Source organism: Bos indicus, chromosome 15, assembly GCF_029378745.1.
Source record: "Bos indicus isolate NIAB-ARS_2022 breed Sahiwal x Tharparkar chromosome 15, NIAB-ARS_B.indTharparkar_mat_pri_1.0, whole genome shotgun sequence".
In the NCBI taxonomy this organism is placed as follows: domain Eukaryota; kingdom Metazoa; phylum Chordata; class Mammalia; order Artiodactyla; family Bovidae; genus Bos; species Bos indicus.
In genome coordinates, this window is record NC_091774.1 from 56121378 (window position 1) to 56144157 (window position 22780).

A 22780-nucleotide genomic window follows, 5' to 3' on the forward strand; every position below is an offset into this window, starting at 1 on the left:
CTCCCGGAGTTCACTCAAACTCATGTCCATCGAGTCGGTGATGCCACCCAGCCATCTCATCCTCTGTCGTCCCCTTCTCCTCCTGTGCCCAATCCCTCCCAGCATCAGGGTCTTTTCCAATGAGTCAACTCTTCAATGAGGTGGCCAAAGTATTGGAGTTTCAGCTTCAGCATCAGTCCTTGCGATGAACACCCAGGACCGATCTCCTTCAGAATGGACTGGTTGGATCTCCTTGCAGTCCAAGGGACTTCTCAAGAGTCTTTTCCAATACCACAGTTCAAAAGCATCAATTCTTCAGCGCTTAGCTTTCTTCACAGTCCAACTCTCACATCCATACATGACCACTGGAAAAACCATAGCCTTGACTAGACGGACCTTTGTTGGCAAAGTAATGTCTCTGCTTTTGAATATGCTATCTAAGTTGGTCATAACTTTCCTTCCAAGGAGTAAGCATCTTTTAATTTCATGGCTGCAGTCACCATCTGCAGTGATTTTGGAGCCCCCCCCAAAATAAAGTCTGACACTGTTTCTGCTGTTTCCCCATCTATCTCCCATGAAGTGATGGGACCAGATGCCATGATCTTAGTTTTCTGAATGTTGAGCTTTAAGCCAACTTTTTCACTCTCCTTTTTCACTTTCAAGAGGCTTTTTAGTTCCTCTTCACTTTCTGCCATAAGGGTGGTGTCATCTGCATATCTGAGATTATTGATATTTCTCCCAGCAATCTTGATTCCAGCTTGTGCTTCTTCCAGCCCAGCGTTTCTCATGATGTACTCTGCATATAAGTTAAATAAGTACCTTACCATGTGCCAAACATAAATTGTTTTATAGATATTTTCTTACTGAATCGTCTCAACAGCCATGTCAAGGGTATTTTACAGTTCTCCCCATTTCACAGATAAGACAACTGAGGTCATGGAAGTGGAGTGACTTGCCCAAGGGTACTTGCCTAATTTTTGTTGGAATCGGAGTCATTCTTTTATTCAACTGACTCATGATGCCAGACCCATTATCAGGGACTGAAGATTCAAAGTGATGAGCACAAAGTCTCTCCCTCTGGGATATTGCTAGTATCTGGGTCTGTCTGAGAGTTCCACCACACCGTAGCCTTTGAAAAACTGCTTTGCCTTCCCCTCTAGGAGGCACATATACTGTCACTCTGGTTCATTCCTTGCTTTTCCAGTCATACCTATGGACTCCCTCTCTGGTGTCACCTCCTGCAGGAAGTCTTCCTTAACTTCTCCATCCCACAGTCCCCTGCCCCTCCTTCCTCTTTCTTACTGCTCTCCTTCACATGCATTTAGTCCTGGCCACTTCAGGAAAGGAGCCCTTGAGGACAGAGTGTGGCAGTTCCTCTCTGGGTTCTCTATGCCAAGCTAAGTGCTTGGGAAAACTTTGCCAATTGATGAATCATCACTGAGTGAGAGAGAGAATGGGAACTGGGAAAGACTTCAGAATACAGAGTGAGACAGACTTGGGTTCACACAAGAAAGTCTGTGTCTTTCTGTGTCTTTAGGCTGCCTCTCTCTGACCATCGGTTTTCTCTCTAGCAAATGGGGCTCATGATCCCTGCCTCCCTTACAGCCTGCAGGGAGCTGGGGTGAGGATAGAGGTCAAAGATCCATCCTTTACAGAGTGGTCCACTATGTGTCCTGAAATTCACTCTGTGTGCTTGGGCAAGACATGGCCCTCTCTGGTTCCCTTTCCCCCTGATGGCCCCAGTGACTCTATGGCCACTCCTGGCTCTGCCTTAGCTCCAGCTCATGAGAGCTTGGTGTAGAGGGCCTCAATCTTCCCAATGTCTCAGCCTTCAGAGGCCCTGGCAGGCCCAGGCTTCTCCCTCTGGTCAGCCCAGGCCAGAGACCTTCCTGGGAATCAGTGAGGCTCCAGACTTCCTGGAGCCTGAAAGGGAGAGGCTGGGAATAAGTCAGGCCTGGAGCCCCAGAGAGGCTGCTGCTGTCCTAACCAACCCACACAGGAGGTCCCCCAGGGCATCCCGGGAAGCAGGGCAGGAGGTCTAGACACACAGGCCCAAGGCTGTGGACTGAAGGGCTGAGGACAGAGCTCTGACTTGCCTCAGAACCCTGTTACACCCCTGATTTGATGCTGGGTGACTGCGGTTTTCCCCTTGGTAGGGTAGGTGCCCTTGGGAGATGATGACAAATGTCACTCCCCTTGAGCATCGCCCAGCTCAGATCACATGGTCTCTCCCTTGAACTATGCCGATGGCCACCTCACTGACCTCCTGATTTTCAGATAATGCCTTTGGATACATGTAATTATGTAGCCACCACTGCCTTCCACTGAAGATGAAGACAGAGCCATGAGACCTGGCCTTCAGGCTGCCAGAGCTGGAAGCAGTCTGGGTATTTCATGCACATTCTATCAATGAGCTTTCCCTGTGGCCTTAGGAGATTCTCATCATCCCCAGTTTGCAGATGGGGAAACAAAGGCTCAGAGAAGCAAAGCTGCTGTCCCAGTCTAGCATGTGCTCCATCTCCGTGTGCTTCTGTGGTAATAGTAGTGGGAGAAGGCATTTGCTGCATGCTGGCTGGGTGCTGACACCCATCTAGCCAGATTTTCTGAGCCTGTGTGTGTGTGGGTGGGGGGGAGCAGTGGTCCTCCTCTTCCCATTCTGCCTCCATCTGGTTGGCCCGAGAGAAGGTGGATGTCTCTAGAGGCTGAGGTGAGGGTCGGGGAGAAGGAGCTGCTGTGAGCTGTCATACTGGGAAAGCTGCAGTTCCAGCAGCATCCTGTAAAGTCCTCCAGAGGCTGGATGGCCAGAAGAGCAGGTGCAGAGTAGGAGACCTGAAGAACAGAGGACATAGTGAGGAGGGGAGGCGAGGAGGAGAGGGGAGGAGGGGAGGAGGGGAGGAGGGGAGGAGGGGAGGAGGGGAGGAGGGGAGGAGGGGAGGAGGGGAGAGGAAAGAGGGGAGGGGAGTGACTTGCCTGTGGCCACCAGATCACCCCTCACTCCAGGGACCAAGAGCTCAGTGAGGTCCCTGGGCTCTCAGATGCCGATGTCTCAGAGGTCCTGAGGTGCCCGTGCCAGGACTCCCTGATTCCTCCTAAGAATTCTTTCCATCCCTCTATGTGTCCAGTTCCAGGAATTTGAGTGGCCTGAAGGCTTTTGGGAAGCCAACCCTTTCTGAAAGCTGCCTTCAAGGTGAGATGTAGAGTCCTGAGCAGACTCTTATTCCCAGATATCACTGGTTTGTCACACAAACTCTCACACTGCCTAAATTACTTCCATTAAATCATTTCTTGGGGTGAAGGTATAGAAAGCCTTTGTTAAAATAAAAATCTGTTTTCTAGACTTCTCATAGGGAGAAGGCAATGGCACCCCACTCCAGTACTGTTGCCCGGAAAATCCCATGGATGGAGGAGGCTGGTAGGCTACAGTCCATGGGGTCGCACAGAGTCGGACATGACTAAAGCGACTTAGCAGCAGCAGCAGCTGCAGACTTCTCATAAATACCAGCTGAATGGTATTTTCATCTGTTAAGGGTTAGTTCAGTCGCTCAGTCGTGTCCGACTCTGTGCGACCCCATGAATCGCAGCCTGCCAGGCCTCCCTGTCCATCACCAACTCCCGGAGTTCACTCAGACTCACGTCCATCGAGTCAGTGATGCCATCCAGCCATCTCATCCTCTGTCGTCCCCTTCTCCTCCTGCCCCCAATCCCTCCCAGCATCAGAGTCTTTTCCAATGAGTCAACTCTTCCCATGAGGTGGCCAAAGTACTGGAGTTTCAGCTTTAGCATCATTCCTTCCAAAGAAATCCCAGGGCTGATCTCCTTCAGAATGGACTGGTTAGATCTCCTTGCAGTCCAAGGGACTCTCAAGAGTCTTCTCCCTGTTAAGGGTTAGAATGGACAAATTCAGTTGTTTTAGACTTTTTTTCCCCACTTTTTAGCCATTGTACCCTTCTAATCAAACTATTTATTGAATAGAGCTTCTCTGATCAAAAAGGGAGAGAGACATTTGTTGAAGTCTTTACATCGGTGGTGGGCTCATAGGGACTCCAAGGAGGAGTGGCCCCTGGCCAGTTCCTGATGAATGGCTGAGACTTTGCCAGGGGGAGACATGGAAAGGGCATCTCGGGTGGAAAGACATACTTGATGGAAGCGTGACAGTAAGAGGGTGGGTGAGCTGATGGGAGAGGCAGGTCTGTGGGGAGGGCCCCTGGAGTGCCTGTGGGCTGGAGCCAGGTTGAATTTTTGCCTAACTAAAAAGTTTATGACATTTTGATACCACTTGTTTGACTTTGTGTGAATAGAATGCTAGATTTCTAATTAAAAAAATAGATATGCAACAAGCAACAAAGGTTTACTGGATAGCACAGGGAGCTCAAGTCAGTATCTTGTAATAACCTATAATGGAAAATAATTTCAAAAATAATACAGGTATATATGTATAATCTCTTTTGTTGTGCACCTGAAGCATTGTAAGTCAACTATACTTCAATAAAATATATATATTAAGAAAAAAAAACAAAAAACATGTCCAGTCTAGTTAAGGAACAGACCTGCATCCACTCGAGGTGCTCAGGGCTCTGATGGGGGTGTGGGGTGAAGCACAGGGGCTGAGGCAGAACCTGGGTGGGGGGACCCCAACTAGCTGGAGTCAGGGTAGGCTTCCTGGAGCAGTTATGTGATCTGCATGCTGCATCCTTTCAGACGGGTGTCAGCACCTCAAGGAGGGCGCCCAGCCAGAGGGGCCAGCGTGGGCAGAGGCTGTGTGCAGTCCTCGAAGGAGGGTGAGAAGCAGAGGAATATGGCACTGGCGCTGCCCTATCCCAGTGGGATCCCTGAGTATGGCTGGTTTCCTCCCTCCAGTGCCTCCCACCTTCCCTACCTCAAGTCTCACCCCTTTCAGCTCGTCCTTAACCCCCCCAGGACTCCCCTTCTGAAACCCAGCTGAGACTCTGGCCCTGCCATGCTCTGCCCTCCATGGAGACCCCCTGGCCCTCAGGGAAAGTCTAGGTTTCTGAGGGAGCAGTTGCTGGGAGAAGGTCCATATCAAACCTGCATGATCCCAGTCCTGCCAAGCTTTTCAGCCTCCAAGAGGCAAAGAAAGGTGAGATGGGGAGGGTGCGAGGAGGGGCCCAATGGCCTCCTCCGGATGGGGGAAGCGGAACTTCCCGAGATAAGGGCTGCCAACAATGGGGGGCTGTGTGGTGCAGCCTGTCTCCAGAGGAAATGAGTGGCCTCTGCACCATTAATCCGCTGTGGCCCACGGCACCCTGTGAAAGGGGGACCCAGGTAGGGGGAGATGTTCCCAGCCCGCCCCAACCCCCAACACACACACACACACACACACACACACACACAGTCCCTGACACTCCGGGTTCTCTTGCTTCCAGGATCATGCATGCAAGAAGGGATCTGGGGCAGGGGCAGAGGAGGGGGCTACTTGGGCTGGGGAAGTAGGGTTGGATTGGCTGCCCGATTGAACTCAACCCACGGCGGCGGGCCCTGGCAAGCGCCTGTTCCCTTTTGAACCCTTTGTTCTTACCTGAACCCCAGTCTCCCTTCTTCTTGGCTGTCCTTGGAGTCTGAGAACACTGCCATGCCTGTCATGCCCCTGTCAGCACATGGGGCTCAGGACATGTGCTTTACCCAAATCTGGGGACTCTGACGGGAGCTTTTAGACAACAATCTAGGCTGCTAGCAGAGACATTCAGGCTTTGTGAACAGTCGCAGCTACTGCAACTAAAGTCAGTATGGAAAGTGCACAGCCCTTTTCTCTTCTGGGCCTCAGTTTCCCTTCCTGCACTGTGAGGGATGGGATTCAGTGACCATCCTGTGGAAGATGGGCTGCTGTGGCCAATGACGAGGGGTGTGAAGCCAAGGAGTTCCCATAAGTCCTCCCCTCTCCCCACTGCCGAATACCGCCTTAGCTACTGATTAGCCATGTGACTCTGTGCAAATCCCTTCCTGCCTTGAGGACTTGGTCTCCCTGTCTGTAAATTGGGGCCCCTGGCCAGCTAGCTCACAGGAATTCTATAACCGTGGGTGTAGGGAGCTCTGCATGCTACATAGGGAGGGTTACCCAGGTTGGGGGTTGTGGGGAGTAGCTGTTTCTGAAGTGGCCCAGGCTGGGACTTTTTATCCAGGGCCCCATCTCCAGGTCCCGGAGCCTAGCCCTCTCTGCCCACCCTTCCCTCCCCACTTCCTGTCTCTCACTCTTGCTCCCACCTCTTGGATAGCCACCCTCAGGGAAAGAGGTTAAGATTCCCACCCCGGGAGACACTCAAGACAATAGACAGGATCCGTGAGGCCCTCAGATCACCCAGGTCAGCCACTCACTATTTAGACCAGGAAACCAAGGAGACAGGGACTGAGAGTGTCCTGAAGCCATACACCCTGGTTCTGGAACATTAAGGCAAGAAGGATCTTCAGGCTCAGGTTGTCTAAATCCACTCTGTTGCAGAGGCATGGAAGGGAGGAAAGCCGTGTCCAAGTTCTCCCCAAGAGCAAGCTGGAGCCATGACCTCCCAAGTCTAGGGTCCCTTCCTGGCCCACACCCTCCAGTGGCCCAACTAGGTTGGGATATCCCCTCCTTTCCCCAAGCTTGCAGTCAGGAACAGGGTTTGAGAGGCCAAAAAGAGAACGAATCACCACGAAACATACTGGTGTGAGCCCTTTTCCACCCACTCCACCCCTCTGTGCTTCCTTCTCCACCACCCACTGCTCCTGCGCCCTCCCAAGGATCCTTTCTTCCAGAAAGGAAAGCTGTGGAATGGGGAGGAGGAAGCAGGCGACTTTGTCCCAGGAAGGGCTTGCCTTAGTCCTGGGGGTACGTGGCTGGGGCCGGGGCGGGGGGCGGTGCTGAAACACATCAGTGCCCTCCCCACCCAGCTGCTCAGACTGCCATCACCCCCCAGGCAGCGTGTCCTGGGCATGGCCCAGCTATCTCAGAGCAAAGAAAGAAAAGCAATGCTTGCTGAATCCGCGGGCAGTGCTTAGCCCTGTGCCAACTGTCCCTATGCGAAGAACTGACTCATTGGAAAAGACCCTGATGCTGGGAGAGACTGAAGGCGGGAAGAGAAGGGGACGACAGAGGATGAGATGGTTGGATGGCATCACCGACTCAATGGACATGAGCCTGAGCAAGCTCCGGGAGTTGGTGATGGAGAGGGAAGTCTGGCGTGCTGCAGTCCACGTGGTCACATAGAGTGGGACACAACTGAGTGACTGAACTGAACTGAAGTGTCCCTAAGCATGATCTCTGTTCATCCTTAGCAGAGCCCTGGAGGTGAGAATGAATGCTTCCATTTTACAGATGAAAAAGTAGTCATCCACAGACAGTAACTTCCCTAGGGTCACAAAGATGGTACATGGCAGAGTTGGGGCTAAGCCCGGCCTGGGCTCATTGTCCTGCTCCCCAATGCTCACTCCCCCCGCCCCCACTTTAGGAAACCAGTCTTATATATGAGAAACTATGATTCAACTCTGAGGCCCTCTCTTGTCCATAAGGGATTCACTGACAAGATGACGAGATGGCCGGACCACAGCAACCACTCTTTCCTTTGTTTTCCTCTATCAAACCCACGTCCCGTCCCCGCTGGCTGGGTAGGAGTGATAAGCTGTGACTCTGGCAGGACAGGTGGGTTTCATGGTGTCATCCACACTTCCTCCCCTGTACCCTGCCGACCCCCATCAGTGGAAACACAGCCCGTTCCCCACTCTCGGTGCTCAGAAAGCCTCATATATTTTGGATCTGGGTTCATAAGTTCCCTATTTCCTGGGATCTGTGAGCCCGTACTAGATTCCCTGAAACCTCCCAGGCTGGGATCCCACACCCCCAAGATTCCTTCTGTCCCAGTTGTGAGCACCTTGAGGGTCATTGTTCTGTTTATCTGTGCTTCTCCCCACCGATCCACAAGGTCTCCTCAGGGACAGTAGGTCCAATGGATCTCTGCCCAGCAAAGGGCCGAGTACGTAGTACATGACAGGGCAAGCTTGTTCAGTGAAGGGATGTGATTGATATCAATCAAATTGATATAATCAAATATTCCTTGATTTTATCTGGCACCCGCTTTCTGCCCTTGGCGTGAAAAGAACTTTCAAGGCAAGAATAGAGAGCTCAAGATGGTGCAATGAGGTGGCCTCTAACCTTCTTAACCCTGAATTAGGTCCTGAATGTCAGTGCTGCAGCCCTGGGAGACACATGGCAAGGGGCAGCTAATGGCCCTGTCTTCTGGTCAGCTGTTTTGAAATCCTGCCACCCATCCAGTCACTGGGTGCCTGCTCTGTTCCAGACCCCAGGCCAAACACCGTCCCTGCAGTGAGGGAGGTGGTATGTCCCCACTGATGGGTAGGAAGACCGAGTTCAGAGAGTGGAAAGAACTTGCCCAAGAGTGCCTGGCTTGGAGGGGGTGACATGGAACTCCCAACCATCCCATCCCAGTGTGGCTCTGCCTCCCAGCCTCTGATGCACTGGGGGCAGCTCTAGAGGACGACCTTCTTCTGGGTAAAGGGAGGGATCCTCTTGGCATGACAGAATCATGAGACAGGGAGACCCTGTCCCAGGAGGAATGCAGAATGGGCAAGATGGACACTGGCGAAGATGCATAGAGAGAACAAACACTCCATAAAGGCCTGTGGAGACCTGAGGGGGAGTCAGTCTGTCCCCTCCCCAGAGCAGCTGTGCCTGGGGCCACCAGCTACAGATGAATGGAGCCCAGGAGAGGGGCCTGGCCACAGAGGCACGTGTGGATCGGCACTTGGCTGCTGGACTCAGAAAGGCTGGAACAGACAGAGTGAGAGCAGCCAGGGTTGGAGTCGGGGGATGGGGGGTAGGGGTGGGGGGTGGGGGAGCGGAGGGGACGGTTGGGGGTGGTGATGAGGAATGCTGACAACTCTGGCGGGAAAGGCAGCTCCCATGACACAGGTGATGGGAGGGAGCCAGGGGAAGGGGTGTCTGCAGAGCTGGGCAGGGATGGAGGTAGGTGGGTGGGCAGGTGGGTGGGGAGGTGGGGTCACTGGTGAGCTAGGCTTGAGGCTCAGGGTGGAGGCGAGGCAGGGGGCCTGCTGAGCGGAAGGGATGGGGGGAGAGCAACGTGAGTGTGTTTCCATGGGGATGGAAGAGGGTGAGGACAAAGCAAGGAGGTGCTGGGTGGAGAAAGAGAAAGGTGCTGGAGGGAAGAGTAGACAGGGAGCCCAGGGGTGGGACACAGGAAGTCTCTTCCACGGGACAGGCCAGAGGGAGGACAGAGCAGGGAATGGGAACAACACAGGTGAGTTTTGGGGGCAGGAAGTTAAAGATTATTCTCTGTGCAGCAAGAGAGTGGAGTGCCTCGAGGGGTAAAGGCTTGCTGCTGATGGGAGAAGGGGAGACAGCTGAGCAGAGAATCTGGAAATGCTGCCACTGAGGGCCAAATACAGCTGGACACAGACCCACGCAGGCAACCCACAGCGGGTTGACACTTATGGCGCTGACACTTGGTGACCCAGGCAGCCTGATTCCAAAGTCCAGCTTTCAACCATTACACTCTCCCCTTCATCACAAAGAACTTAGATTTATATTTATGAAGAACTTGTGAAGTGTCAGGCCCTGCACCAAGCCTTTTACAACGTGTTAACTTATTTAAGCCTCATACAATCGTAAGAGGCAAATACACTGATTACATACATGGACACATGTGAATACACACGGATACACATGGACACACAGACAGACACTCACAGATATACAGAGATGCACTGGTTCACGGCCACCCTGGGATGGAGCATGTGGTGGGGGAGGGGCAGGGCTGTGGTTAGAGACCCCTCCTGCCAGGCTCTCACCCCTCTCTCCACCTCCCCACCTGCTTTTTCCTAACGGCACCACACCCCTCTGCTCTCTGTCTCCCTAGGATCAAAGATTCTTTCTGAACCATTTTCAAACTATCCTTCCTTGTCCCCCAAGGCCCTGACTCATCCCCACTTTGGGAAGACTGAGAAATCTAAGTCCCAGGCCCGTGTGATGGAGGATTCCAGGCCCTAACCTTTAGGGTAGACTGCCTGGTGTTGGAGGTTCCTCCCAACCCCGTTACCCCACCCGCAGTCCAAGCACTCCTGGGAAAGGGCCCCTAGAACTGGAGCAGAGAAAGGCCCCTCTAGTATTTGATTGGGGTGGCTTTCACCATACCTGGGCAGTAGCTGGCTAGAAAGAAGGGGGCCTCTGCAGCTGCCTGTCTCCTATCATGCCCCACTCCCTCATGAAGGTCCTTTCTCCCCCCAAACCCAGTCCCAGAGTTCACTGGCCACCTCCCTCCCCACCCCTGGTCCACCCAGCTACATAAACTAGAACTCCCTCCAGGACGTCCCCTAGCCTACAGCGATTCTACCACATTTTGAATTCTTCCTACCCTGTATCCAGATCCAGCCCCTGCCCACCAAATTCAGCCGTTCATTCATCTGCCATTGTATCCATCCTTCCCTCATCCAGGATCTAAAAGTAACTGTGTCACTGGATGCCAGAGATTCAAAAACCTTGCCTTTCCCCCTCATCAGGGCTGTGATGAGGTTCAAACAAGTTAATGGTTGTGAACATTCTGGGTAAACTGCTGGGATCTGTGCCGCGGGATAAGCTTCTCACTTGTTTCCAGAGCACAGTAATCCTGGGAGGCAAGAACCCTGAAGGCTTGAAGCCACCTGGTGCCTCTGGGAATTAAAGGATTCTGTCTGCTGGGAGCCCAGAAGTGAGGAGACGAGGGCTTCATAGTGAGGCTGGAGCCAAAGACAGGCCTGGGTGAAGGAGTTCCAGCTTTGTTCTGTGGGTGTTGGGAAGCTGAGATAGGATTTCCAGTGGGGAGTTGTAAGACCAGATCCACAGGGCAGCTCGTATGAACAGCCCATGCTATCTCCATGGAGAACATAGAGAACTTCAACGAAGAGGCCATTGGAAGTGAGGGCTGAGTCCCATTAGTAGGGGGAGAGGTGCTTATTCAGAGCTGGAGTCTGAATCCATAAGCCAAGATTAAGGTGGAGAATTCTAGAAGATTCATAAACTTGGGCATGGTCCTTTCTACTGCCTTGATCCCATGAATCATCCTGACACAGGAAGGGTGTCTGGTTGGTCTGGGGGAAGAAGAAAAGGAGACTGGGGAGAGGGTGCCCCTTCCAGGCACCCTGGGGAGCCGCAAGGATAGAGTGGGACCCAGATAGGAGCAGAGAGCAGAGGAACTGGGCAGGGCCAGTTGTGCAGGGTGTTCACTGCACAAGGGCAGCCAACTGAGGGGGTGAGTGGGTAGGGAAATCCTGGCACAGGGCTGCGTCTGCTCAAAGAGGCGCCTTCTTTCTGACTTTTGTAAAGGCCCCATAGGGTCTTACTGGGGCTCTAGGGACAGAGGAGCACAAAAGGGCCTTGGAAAAAATTCAGGAGCTGAGAAGGCAGAAACCTACTAGGGCTCATCACTGTCTCTTGCTCTTCCAAAACACAGCCTAGTTGTCCCCTGGGCAACAAGGGAGATGAGGCTTCACTGGCTGGTTGAAGACTCAGCCTGAGGAAATGGGGCTATGATTGGCCCTGGGTTGGTTCTGGAATTCCCAGCTGATCCAGGCATGGGTGGCCCCATGGCAGAGGTGTGTGACTTGGCCAAGAGAGGGGCGGTCTGGCAGGGCTGACCCTGAGTTCCGCTGCTGCTCTACAGGGCACTGTCCAGCAGTTTCCAGAAGACCCAGCTGAAAAGTGAGGCATCAGATGAGGCAGTGGCCACACTCGTGTTTGCCTCCAGGAAGCTGTGAGGTGGGGGAAGTCCTGCAGGGGGCTGAGCTCAGAGTCTGGCCACATCCCATCACTTTGTGACAGTAGCATATCAGTGTACCCTCTATAGTTCAGTGTCCTCGTCCACACAGAGGTAGTGTCTGAGCCTGCCCTGAGGTACCTTTTAACTCCCAGACCAAAATCCCTGTGCATAGCCCTTCACCCTCCATCACCTCACCTGATTTTATTCCCTTCTGAGTTAGGCAGAAGGCATGAATCCTATCTGACCAGTGGGGAAACTGAGGTTTCATCACTAAGATCCAGGATCCCACAATGGGCAGGTGATGAAGCTGGAATCCACTCCCGGGCCCTGAGGTCATCACCCTGACCCGAGGTGCCTGCCTCATGGCTGCTGTGGGAGGGCCGGACATCCCCCTCCACCTAGGAGTCAGGTGTGGTAGGGAAGTTCAGGCAGGTCAGGGGGCAAGAGATCCCTCAACCTGAATGGGGCATTTTCTCCCATGACTTCCGGGGAGCCCCTACCTTTCCAGCCACCCATCTTCCTCACACGCCAGATTCCAGAGGCCTGGTCTGGGTTCTGGAGTGGTGGTTGCCATTTGAGAGCACAGACCATGCCAGGCCCACTGCTCAGCACGGTACACATGTCAACTCACTTAAGCCTCTCAACAGCTCTGCAAGGTACAGGGGTTTTATTCCCAGTTTACAGATGTGGAAACAGAAACCCAAAGCAGTTAAGTCACTGCCTGAAGTCACAGCTAGCAAGTGCTGGTGCTGGGAGCAGAGTCTGTGCCTCAACAACTCTATTGTTCTGTGCTCTGGTCCACATGGTTTACTGGGTGGGTCCCATGTCTAACTTTCCGAATGGATGGGCTAGTCCTGACCCTACAGGGCTCACCCAGCGCAGAACCAGCACAGCACTGTCTTCTGGAGCCACATGGGGTCCCGGCCATCAGGTTGGACAGCACAGGAGGCCTGGTCGGCTGGCTCTAAGTATGAGGAGTTTTCTGCAGCTCTAAAGACAGAAAGAGAAGCTCCTGCCAGACCCTGCATGAAGCCTTAGGCTGGAGGGGCCATAGCCCCCAAAGCTGCCCCTGGAGATCCAAGCCTCCTGTCCTGTCCCAAGGGACTCTATCCCACACCTGGAGTCACATGCCTCTGGTTCCTGGGAAGCTGCTTTTCACGAATGGACACGATGCTCCAATGAGTGAGAGTTTCTCATTTGGCCCTCCCCCGTCCTCCCTGCTCCAGCCTTGCTACCACACCCCACGTCAGGGCATCCCCGAGTGCAATCCCACTGCTAGAAGGGGAGAATGAAGCTCTACAGGGGCCCAGACTGGTGCAAAACCACACAGCCTGGGGACCCTGTTCTACTCCCTCTCCCTCTCCCAAGCCCCCCTGCCCAGCCCAGCACGACAGGGCTCGGCCTGGTGTTAGCACACAGATTATAATGGGTTTCCACCTCTCACAGGATAAATCCCAGTTCCTTGGCCTGGCAGGTCAGGATATGGTCCTGCCACCTGTTCCAACTGGGTCTCCCCTGTCATCCTGGGCACCTTATACACTCACCTCCCAGTTCCAACACCAGAGACCACCACAGTAGCATGCCAGTCACATGTCTTCCAGGTCCAATCATCTGTGGCCACGTCACATGGTCTAGTATGGTTGCCAGGGCCACTGGGATGTGGGGGAAGTTCTCAGAGGATGTGGGGCGTGAGCCCTGAGACTACCACCATGATGATGGAACCACTTCTGAAGGAGAAGAGCTCCTAGGCCCCTGGGCTTGCCTAATCCAAACACTGCCTTGTTAAAGTCAGGAGCTGAGGCCAGAGAGGGCCAGGGACTTGCCTGAGTCCACACAGCACATGAGTGAAGATGCCATGCAGCAGGGGTCCACTCAGGGATACACACAATTTCCACAGTCTGTAAGGCATTTTTACCATCGTTGCATCATTTAATGCTCACAATGACTATGCAAGTTGATTCCCAGAGTGCTCAATTTCCAGGTAAGTAAGTAGGGCCTCGGAGTGGAGGTTACACACCACGGAGTGGAAGAACTGGGATAGAATTCAGGTCTATCAGAAACCAAAAGTCTTGGGCTCTTAGAGTGGCACAACATTGGAAATGTAATTAATGTCACTGAATAGTGCACAGAACAATGGTTAAAATGGCAAATCTGATGTTGTATATATTTTGGGCTTCCCCAGTGCAATGCAATGGAGAAGGCAATGGCACCCCACTCCAGTACTCTTGCTTGGAAAATCCCATGGATGGAGGAGCCTAGTAGGCTGCAGTCCATGGGGTCGCTAAGAGTTGGACACGACTGAGCGACTTCACTTTCACTTTTTACTTTCATGCATTGGAGAAGGAAATGGCAACCCACTCCAGTGTTCTTGCCTGGAGAATCCCAGGGACGGGGGAGCCTGGTGGGCTGCCGTTTATGGGGTTGCACAGAGTTGGACACGACTGAAGCGACTTAGCAGCAGCAGTAGCAGCACTGCAATGCAGGAGACACAAGAGACATGGGTTCGATTACTGGGTCGGGAAGATCTCCTGGAGGAAGGTATGGCAACCCACTCCAGTATTCTTGCCTGGAGAATCCCATGGACAGAGGAGCCTGGGAGGCTATGGTCCATAGGTCACAAAGAGTCCAGCATGACTGAAGCGACTGAGCATGCTCGCACATATATTTTAACTGCAATTTAAAAAATGAATACTGTAATATACCAAAAGCCGTCGTACACTTTAAATGGGTGGGTTGCATGGTATGTGAACTATATCTTAATAAAGTTGTTTTTTTAAAAAGCCTTGGGCTTTTAACCAGGATATTTTGCAGACTGTTGTCTCAAGGAGCTCTCAGGATAGCAGGGGAACAGACCCTGAACAGACATTCCCCAAACGAAGAGGAAGGGGAGAAGCAGAGAGAGCAGAGCCTTTAACCAGGGTTATCAGGCTGCAGGTCAGACTCTTGTGGGGTTTTGTAGCTGCCCAAATGCCCAGGTACAGTCTCTAGACATTCTGCTGCTGATTATATTGATACCATGCTGAGAACACTGTCCTAACCCATGGCAGAGGAGACACTGAATGGGTTTTGAAGGATGAATAGGAGCCACAGGCTGGAGAAGTTTGAGAGAGGAAAGGGGATCCAGATAGAATCAAGAGTGTCTACAAAAGCCTAGAGGTGTGAGGAGGAGGGGCTGGGTGTGGCAAGTAGTCAGACCCAGTGGGTCAGCGCCAAAGAACTGTGCGAACTTCAGCTCAGAAGCCAAAAACAACAGAGGCCAACGGACGCCCCGGGCACCCTCCCTGCCACCTTACCCACTCCAACCCCCACCATCACCTGAGGCCTTCTCATCCTAGCAGTCAAGAGCCTAAATTTACCAGTGACCAAGACTCAGCCCTGAACTTTCTCTCACTTCTCACCTACCAAGGAAAGAAGCACAAAAATCCTCTAAGGAGGCCTCTACTTCAGCCCCCAAAGGCCCCTGGGGCCCATGACATGCTGCTCTGAAGGTGCTGCTTTGGGACAGGTAGGAGTACCACCCCGGGCTTTTATATCTTGGAGGTCTGAGTGCTACTGAGACAGTAGGAGGGAGGTGGGAGAAAAGGTGGAAAGAAGTGAGAAATTGTATTCATTCAAAATTTTTTTTTACTGATTGCTTACTACACACCTGGTACAGAGTGGATAAATACAGAATGAGTGAGTGAGAAGATCAGTGGGTGGGCGTGTGTGCTGGCAGCTGGCCCTTGGGGAACCTGGGTGGGGGGCTGCCAGGTGGGGCTGAGGGCCTGGAAGGAGACCCTGGGTGGGCATATCAGTGAGTGCTGCCTTGATCACAGGGGCGTCCACTGGTATTCTCTTTCAGAGGCCAGGCAGGAGGTCTAGGCCCTGACAGGCCGCTTGTGCCATAAAAGCCCTGATTTACTCTGCGGCCGCCTGCTGGCCATGATATTGCCTGCGCCTTATTTGTGAGAGCCAGGTTGGGGTCTGGCTCCTTGGTCCTTCCTTGTTTCATGTGTTCTAACCCCACATGGTGAGGAAGACGGATGCCTTGGAATTATTTTGCATGAAATAGCCGTGGAAAACTATTTAGCCGGCATTTGATTTCACCTCTTGTTACAGCATAATTTGTTATCCTGAAATATGAGCAGCTGGAGGCCTGAAAGAGCAGATGTTCCTGGGGAAGCTGAGGGCTCTCCAGGCAGGGCTGGCGGTGACACAGGGCAGCAGAGGGGCACAGCTTCTGCCATGCAGGCCTGTACCCCTTAGGACTGTGGGCTGCTCATGGAGGCCTTTCTGGGGCTTGGTTTCCCCCATCTGTTAAATGGGGATGAGGACACCTCCCTCCCAGAGTTGTTGTGAGGACTGGATGAAACAGTTGACAAAAAGTACTTAACACAGTGCCTGACCCACAGTAAGATTCAATAAATGTTGGCTATTATTCCTGGAAGAGATGATTGTTCAAGAGAAGCTTTGAGAGCATGAGTAGAAGTGAACTGGGTGAAGAGATGTGTTTTCTGGCACGATATGAGAAAAGGCATGGAAGGGAAAACTGGAACAATTATTTGGTGTGGCTGAAACGGAAAGAAGAAGGCAGGCAGCAGTGGGAGAGGGCACCCTTGGACTGGGAGGAAAGCTGGGTAAAGGCTGCAGAGTCAGCTAAACGGCACAACCCCCCCCCACCCCCACCACCCCGTATGTGTTTCCTAGGGCTACCATCACCAAGTACCACAACTGGGAGCCTTGAAACAAGAGCAACTTATCTCTCACAGTTCTGGAGGAGAGATGTCCAAGTCCAAGGTCAGGCAGGACTGTGCTCTCTCTGTAGGTTCTAGAGAAGACTTCTTCACCTTTTTCTAGCTTCTGCTGGTGGCCTGCAATCCTTGGAATGTCCTGGTTTGCAGTTGCATCACTCCAATCTCTGTCCCTGTTGTCACATGACAGTCTACTCCTGTGCCTGTGTTTGTATCTCCTTGTCTTCTTGTAAGGACAACAGTCATATTGGATTTAGGACCCACTCTGCAGCCTTAAAAGCAGAGTTATCCAGAACTGACTTCAGTCTGTGCCAAGGCAGAGGTCCAGAGAGGACAAAGACCTCCCCCAAGGTTACACCCGGGACCACAGCGGGGGGAGGGGAAGAGGGGGGCTGGTCCAGAGAGGACAAAGACCTCCCCCAAGGTTACACCTGGGACCACAGCGGGGGGAGGAGAAGAGTGGGGCTGGGGCTTGTTCTCTTGGACCTCTTGGCTTGAGGTCCAACCCCCAGCCCCCCAACCCACCCTCTCCCATCACCTCAGCAGCACAGGTGCTCCCTGCTTGAGACCAAGAATTTCAAGGGTAACAGCAGATAGGGATGGGAGTGGGAGGTCCTATTGAGTTTGGAGCCCTCTGGGAGAGTGGGCACCACCAGGTGAAGGTAGGAGGAGGGTACATGTGGGTGGAAGGGCAAAGTGATGGGCTTAGGGCAGTGGGGACAGGTGTGTGTGTGTCTGTCTGTCTGTGAGTGTGTGTGTAGAACAATGGCCCTGAAGAGAGTGACACCAAGGAAAAAAGGAAGGATTTATTAGTCGGGAGGACTGATTGCGCCTCTCTTGAGAGAGGAGACCTCAGAACTGTGGACAAAGGTGAGGATGGGTGCTGTTGCCCTGAACTCAGAGACAAGGCCTTGTTGGATTAAGTGGTTCTTCCACTTTTAAGTTGCTGTTCTGTTAAGACCGGAGAAGGCAATGGCACCCCACTCCAGTACTCCTGCCTGGAAAATCCCATGGACGGAGGAGCCTGGTAGGCTGCAATCCATGGGGTCGCTGAGGGTCGGACACGACTGAGCGACTTCACTTTCATTTTCTGTTAAGACTCTCAGATTAGGCCGGAATGGTTATTCACTCTAAGGACATGGTGATGATACATGGTGTTCTCAGGCAAGCCTTGGTCCCTAGAGAACTAGAAAAGCAGCCAGGAACTGAGGGGGCAGGGCCACGGCACTTCCCATCACTGCATCTCTCTGCAGATGCCTTCCTGGACTCATGGGGGAGGTGAGACACCCCTCAGCCCTCCCTTCATCTGTCCCTCAATACTGGCCACACTTGAAGACGGACTGACAAAGCTGACTCTGAACCCTCAACTCCCAATTCAGCAAGAGAACAAACATGGCCTCCGCGTCACATGTTCATGATGGCCCAATCAGGAGCCAGGATCCCAGGTGGATAAACATGGCTGCCGGGCCCCACCCCCAGAGTGAACCACGAGGAGTTTTTAGCGGGCTCAATTCACCCCAGAAGGTGCCTGCCTACTAGCAAAAATCAAAGATTAATCAAATTAAAAAGAGAAAATAAGTTCACAGTGATACAAAAGGAGTATACATGATGCATTAAAAACAACCTAGGCACAGAGGAAACACAAAGTAGGGTAAAGAACAGATGACAGACACGTTCCAAACCTCGACCACAAGGACACTGGAGCACAGCTCAGGCCCTGTTCGGCTAGTTTTCTGGCTGAAAAGAACAGAGGGCAGAAGTCCTGGCTGCCTGGTCTAGGGAAACTCCCCACCGCCCCCGGAACCAGCCTGCCCCACACACCAGTGTACCCCCTGGTGATCTGATCACCTCTCTGAGTCTCCAGGTTCTCATCTGCCAAATGGGGGTGCTAATCACCCCTATATCTCAGGTTGGGACTAACCTGAGGATGCATTTTAATAAGGGGCTGGCCCACTGGATGGGAGGTGGACTTAGGGGAGAATGGATACGTGTATATGTATAGCTGAGTCCCTTCACTGTTCCCCTCAAACTATCACAGTATTGTTTGTTAATCGGCTATTCCCCAGTACAAAATAAAAAGTTTTAAAAAAAGAAAAATAAGGGCATAGCCCAGGGTTTAACAGTTGATAGGCACTCAGCATTTGCTAGTTCTCTCCCTTTCCTTCCTCCAATTCCAGGGTCCCAAAGATTTTAAATAAAGGACCTGCCTCCCTGGTGAAAATTAGCCTGAGGTGCTTCTTGCTGCCCTCATGAGTGTTAGGACTGGTTTTACCTTCAGCTACGATTTGCCAGACGCACTTCCAAATGTGAGCACAGACCGCTAGCCAAGGGTCCCCAGCTGAGCACTACCAGTACTCTAGGAGGTGCTAAGGGCCCTAATAAGGCCAGTTTCCATCAGTTTAACCTGCCCACTGCCTCCGTGTTGCTACTCTGGAAACACTGGTGCTGGCCTGGCCCCTCACCCACATCGTCTGTAGCTGCTAGAAGACAGCAAGCCCTCTGTGGATGTTTATCAGGCAAACAGAAAACCAGGCCTAGAGCTGCTCTCCTGCACTGGCTGGCTATTGGCTCATGGGATAGAAATTCCATCTGCCTGGGTCTCCGAGGGCCGACTGCTCAGCACAGGCCTGGGAACCGCACACCCCTTGGGGAGCTGGAAGAGTTCATCGTCTGGCCCCTCCCTCCCTGTCCCAGCATAGCCTGGGATAGCTTGGGACAGCCAGTTCCTCCTGGAATCTCTATTTGGGTTTGGTTTGGGGTTGGAGTTTGTTTCCATTCAGGGCAATCTGATCCCAACCCAGTCCCCAACCCCCACCTCACCCCTACCTCTCTGGAGAGGGCTTGACTTTGCTGATATGCTGACAGGGCAGGCTCCTCCAGACCGCCCACCAAGGGCACAAGCTTGGTTGACTTTGATGTCCTGAAAGGCGGCCCCCCACCCAGCTCCAGCCCCCTCTCCCCCAATCCGTAAATAAGTCAGAGGCTGTGAAGCCAAATGCCATCTGGTGAAGTAAAACAGAAAAAGGAAAACAGCTGTAGGGAGACAGAATAGCTGGGGTAGAGACACCTCTTTACATGTGACCTGGAGGAAGACACTCAGCCTCTCTGAGAGGCAGCTGAAATGACTGCATGAATACCTGTGAGAAGGCACTAGGGACAGATGACCAGGTGGCCAGTACGATTTCTTCTAAGGCACAGTTGATTCCCATTCTTTGTCTTTAATGTGTATCATTGCCCACAGTGTGCTTTGGTTAAAAAGTGAACGTGTTTTAGTCCTGCCCTCAAGGAAACTGCAGATCTGGGGTCTAAGTCCTGTGCTCAGTCGCTCAGTCATGTCCGGCTTTTTGTGACGCCATGGACTGTAGCCCCCCAGGCTCCTCTGTCCATGGGGTTCTCCAGGCAAGAATACTGGAGTGAGTTTCCATTTCATTCTCCAGGGGATCTTCCCCACCTAGGGACTGAACCTGCATCTCCTACATTGGTGGGCAGATGCTTCACCACTGAGCTACCAGGAAAGCCCTCCTTTAGGTTAGTTGCTTTCAGTGCTGCTACCGGAAAAGCTGCACTCCATTTCGCATCTCCTTGCTAAGTGCTAGATAAGTAAACTGAGCCTCAGAGAGGAAAAGCATGCCCAGAAATGTGGGGATAGAGCTGCTACCGGTCCTGATCCAAGAGTGTTATTGCCTGTGCTCTGCAGATGAGGCAAGGAGGCTCAGGCAGTTACATGTATGTCCCAGATTTATTGTCAAGGAGGGTGTACGGGGTGGGATGGAGACCCAAGAAAGGCTTAACCAGAGGCATCATCTGTCCTCTTCCCCACGGGCCTGAGATCAGCATCCTCAGTGTGGCTCGTGGCCGCAGCCCAGCTTTATCCCTGCACACCAGGTTTTCCTGCCCTCACCTCCGAATCCTATCAGGTCACCAAAGCTTCTTGGAGAGCCCTGCACCGTTCAAGCCCCTGAATGCCTAACATCAGGAGAACGCCTAAAACATGAGATACAAGCTACCCACCAGTTGACTATTCACCTATAATTATTATGCCCTTGCTGCCACGAAACCAGAGGTCAGATGGTTGAGTGCCTTGTCCAGAACCACATGTTACAGCATCATCAGAGCTGAGCCCGTCTGTCACTGGAGCCGACCTCCCAACACTGACACATCGGGGTCTTGTGTAGGGCAGGAGCCCCAGCTGGGAGGACCACAACCTTCTCTGCTTCTCTGCTTCTTGATGTGTGACCCTCTACAGAGGGCTTTCATTGTGTCTTAAACAACAAACTTTTATTTCTCACAGCTCTGGAAACTGAGACGTTCAAAATCAAAATTCTGTCCTACTTGGTGTCTGGTGAGGTGAACTTCCTGGTTTGCAGATGGACAGCCTCTTACTGTGTCCTTACACAGTAGAGAGAAATCCTCTCTCTTGTGTCTCTTCTTACAAGGAGCACTAATCCCATTGAGGGGGCTCCACCCTCATCACCTAATTACCTCCCAAAGGCCCCACATCCAAATACCATCACACTGGGGATTAGTACTTCAGTACACAAATTTGGGTCTTCCCAGGTGATGCTAGTGGTAAAGAACCCTCCTGCCAATGCAGGAGACCCAAGAGATGCGTGTTTGATCCCTGGGTTGGGAAGATCCCCTGGAGGAGGAAATGGCAACCCACTCCAGTATTCTTGCCTGGAGAATCCCCATGGACAGAGGAGTCTGGTGGGCTACAGTCCATGGGGTTGCAAAGAGTCAGACATGACTGAAGCAACTTAGCATGCACACACTTGAATCTTGAGGGGACACAAACATTCAGTCCATGGCACATAGATACATAGGCAGTGGACTCTTGGGTCCAACCTGATGTTTTTGGCACCACCTTGCTGGGGATTCTAGGATTCCATATACATAGATTCCATGTGGTAAAAGGAATCTCTGGCTTTAAAGTAATATAATAGTAAGATATCATTAGTGTGGCTTTCTGATTCAGTGATTCAATGATTCCATTATCCTGTGATTCTAAGATCCTAGAATTCTACATTTCCCTGAAAGCTTGGGCTCTGAGGAGTAGGAAAATCCAGCTGGTGGTATCAGGGTGGGTAAACAGGCAGCTTTTCCATCCTATGGACTTTTTCTAACAACTATGAGCAAAGAGTTGTTTGGTTTTCATTGCATTCAAAGGAAAGCTTGGCCAAGCCACATCAGAGTGTGAGTTCACCCGCCCCAGTCAGGACAGCCCACGGAGCCAGAGGAGAAGGAGGAGAAAGGGAGGATAGAAGGGGAAGGGTGGAAGACGGAGGGAGGAGGAAGAGGCAGCATCGTCCCACCAAACTGGAGGTAGCCAGGGTTTGGTCCCCTTCGGCGAGGATCTAAGTTGTGTCTGGTGCTGTGTTGGACACCAGGACCCTGAGTCACCCTTCTCTCGGCCTCATTGACCAAAACAGGCATAGCCAGTCAAGAGCAGGGACAGACAGAGCAGACAAGAACAGATAAGAACAGGAGCAGGGGGTTGAAGGCAGTTAGGGAGGGCTTCCAAGAGGAGGTAGTATCTGCACTGGGAGTCCAAGGCAGTAGATCAGCAAGCGAAGCAAGCTGGAGTGTCTGGGGAGTGATGGCTGGTTCCATGAAGCTGGAGCCTAAAAGGAGAAGGCAGGAAGTAGTGAGAGCTGGGGTCACAGAGTCACCAGGTATCTCAGTCCATGCAGAGCCTTGACTGCTTTAATAACCTTGAACTCCACTCTGAGGGCAGTAGGGAATCAGGCTTTTCTTGTTGGTGGAAGGCAGTCACCGGGCACCCTGAGCATGTCACAGATGAGGGGCTGAAGATCATGGGGTCCAAATATAACTGCACTTTTGCAGAGGTGAGACCCAGAGAGCAGAAGGGTGCGCAGTCCCCTGGCACGCTGGCGCAGAGCAAGGGAGACCTCCCAGCCCACCCCCTCCATTGGTAGATTCTGGCACAGGCGGTCCTGGCTAAACAGGAAGGCTCCCCCTGAAATCTGCCTCTCCTTAGCACGCCTGGCAAGCCCAGATCCCAGCTCCTGTCCCCAGACAGTAGGAGCCCTGTGAGGGGCTTCCACACCTGGTGGGATCAGATATAGAGTGACTCAGATGGTGGGGCAGGACTTCCCAGCCTGAGCCCTTAGTGGAGGACTTACACCCTCACCACTGAGGCCCCAGGCACACCAGGCCAGGATGACAAATGGGCACACTCTGAACAGTCCTGAGTAAAGAAGAGAAAGAGCAGTCCAATATCACAGCAACATGGAAATCAAACCGCAAGCAGTGAAGACAGCCACAGACAGCTTTGTGTGGCCTGCGCATGCTTCA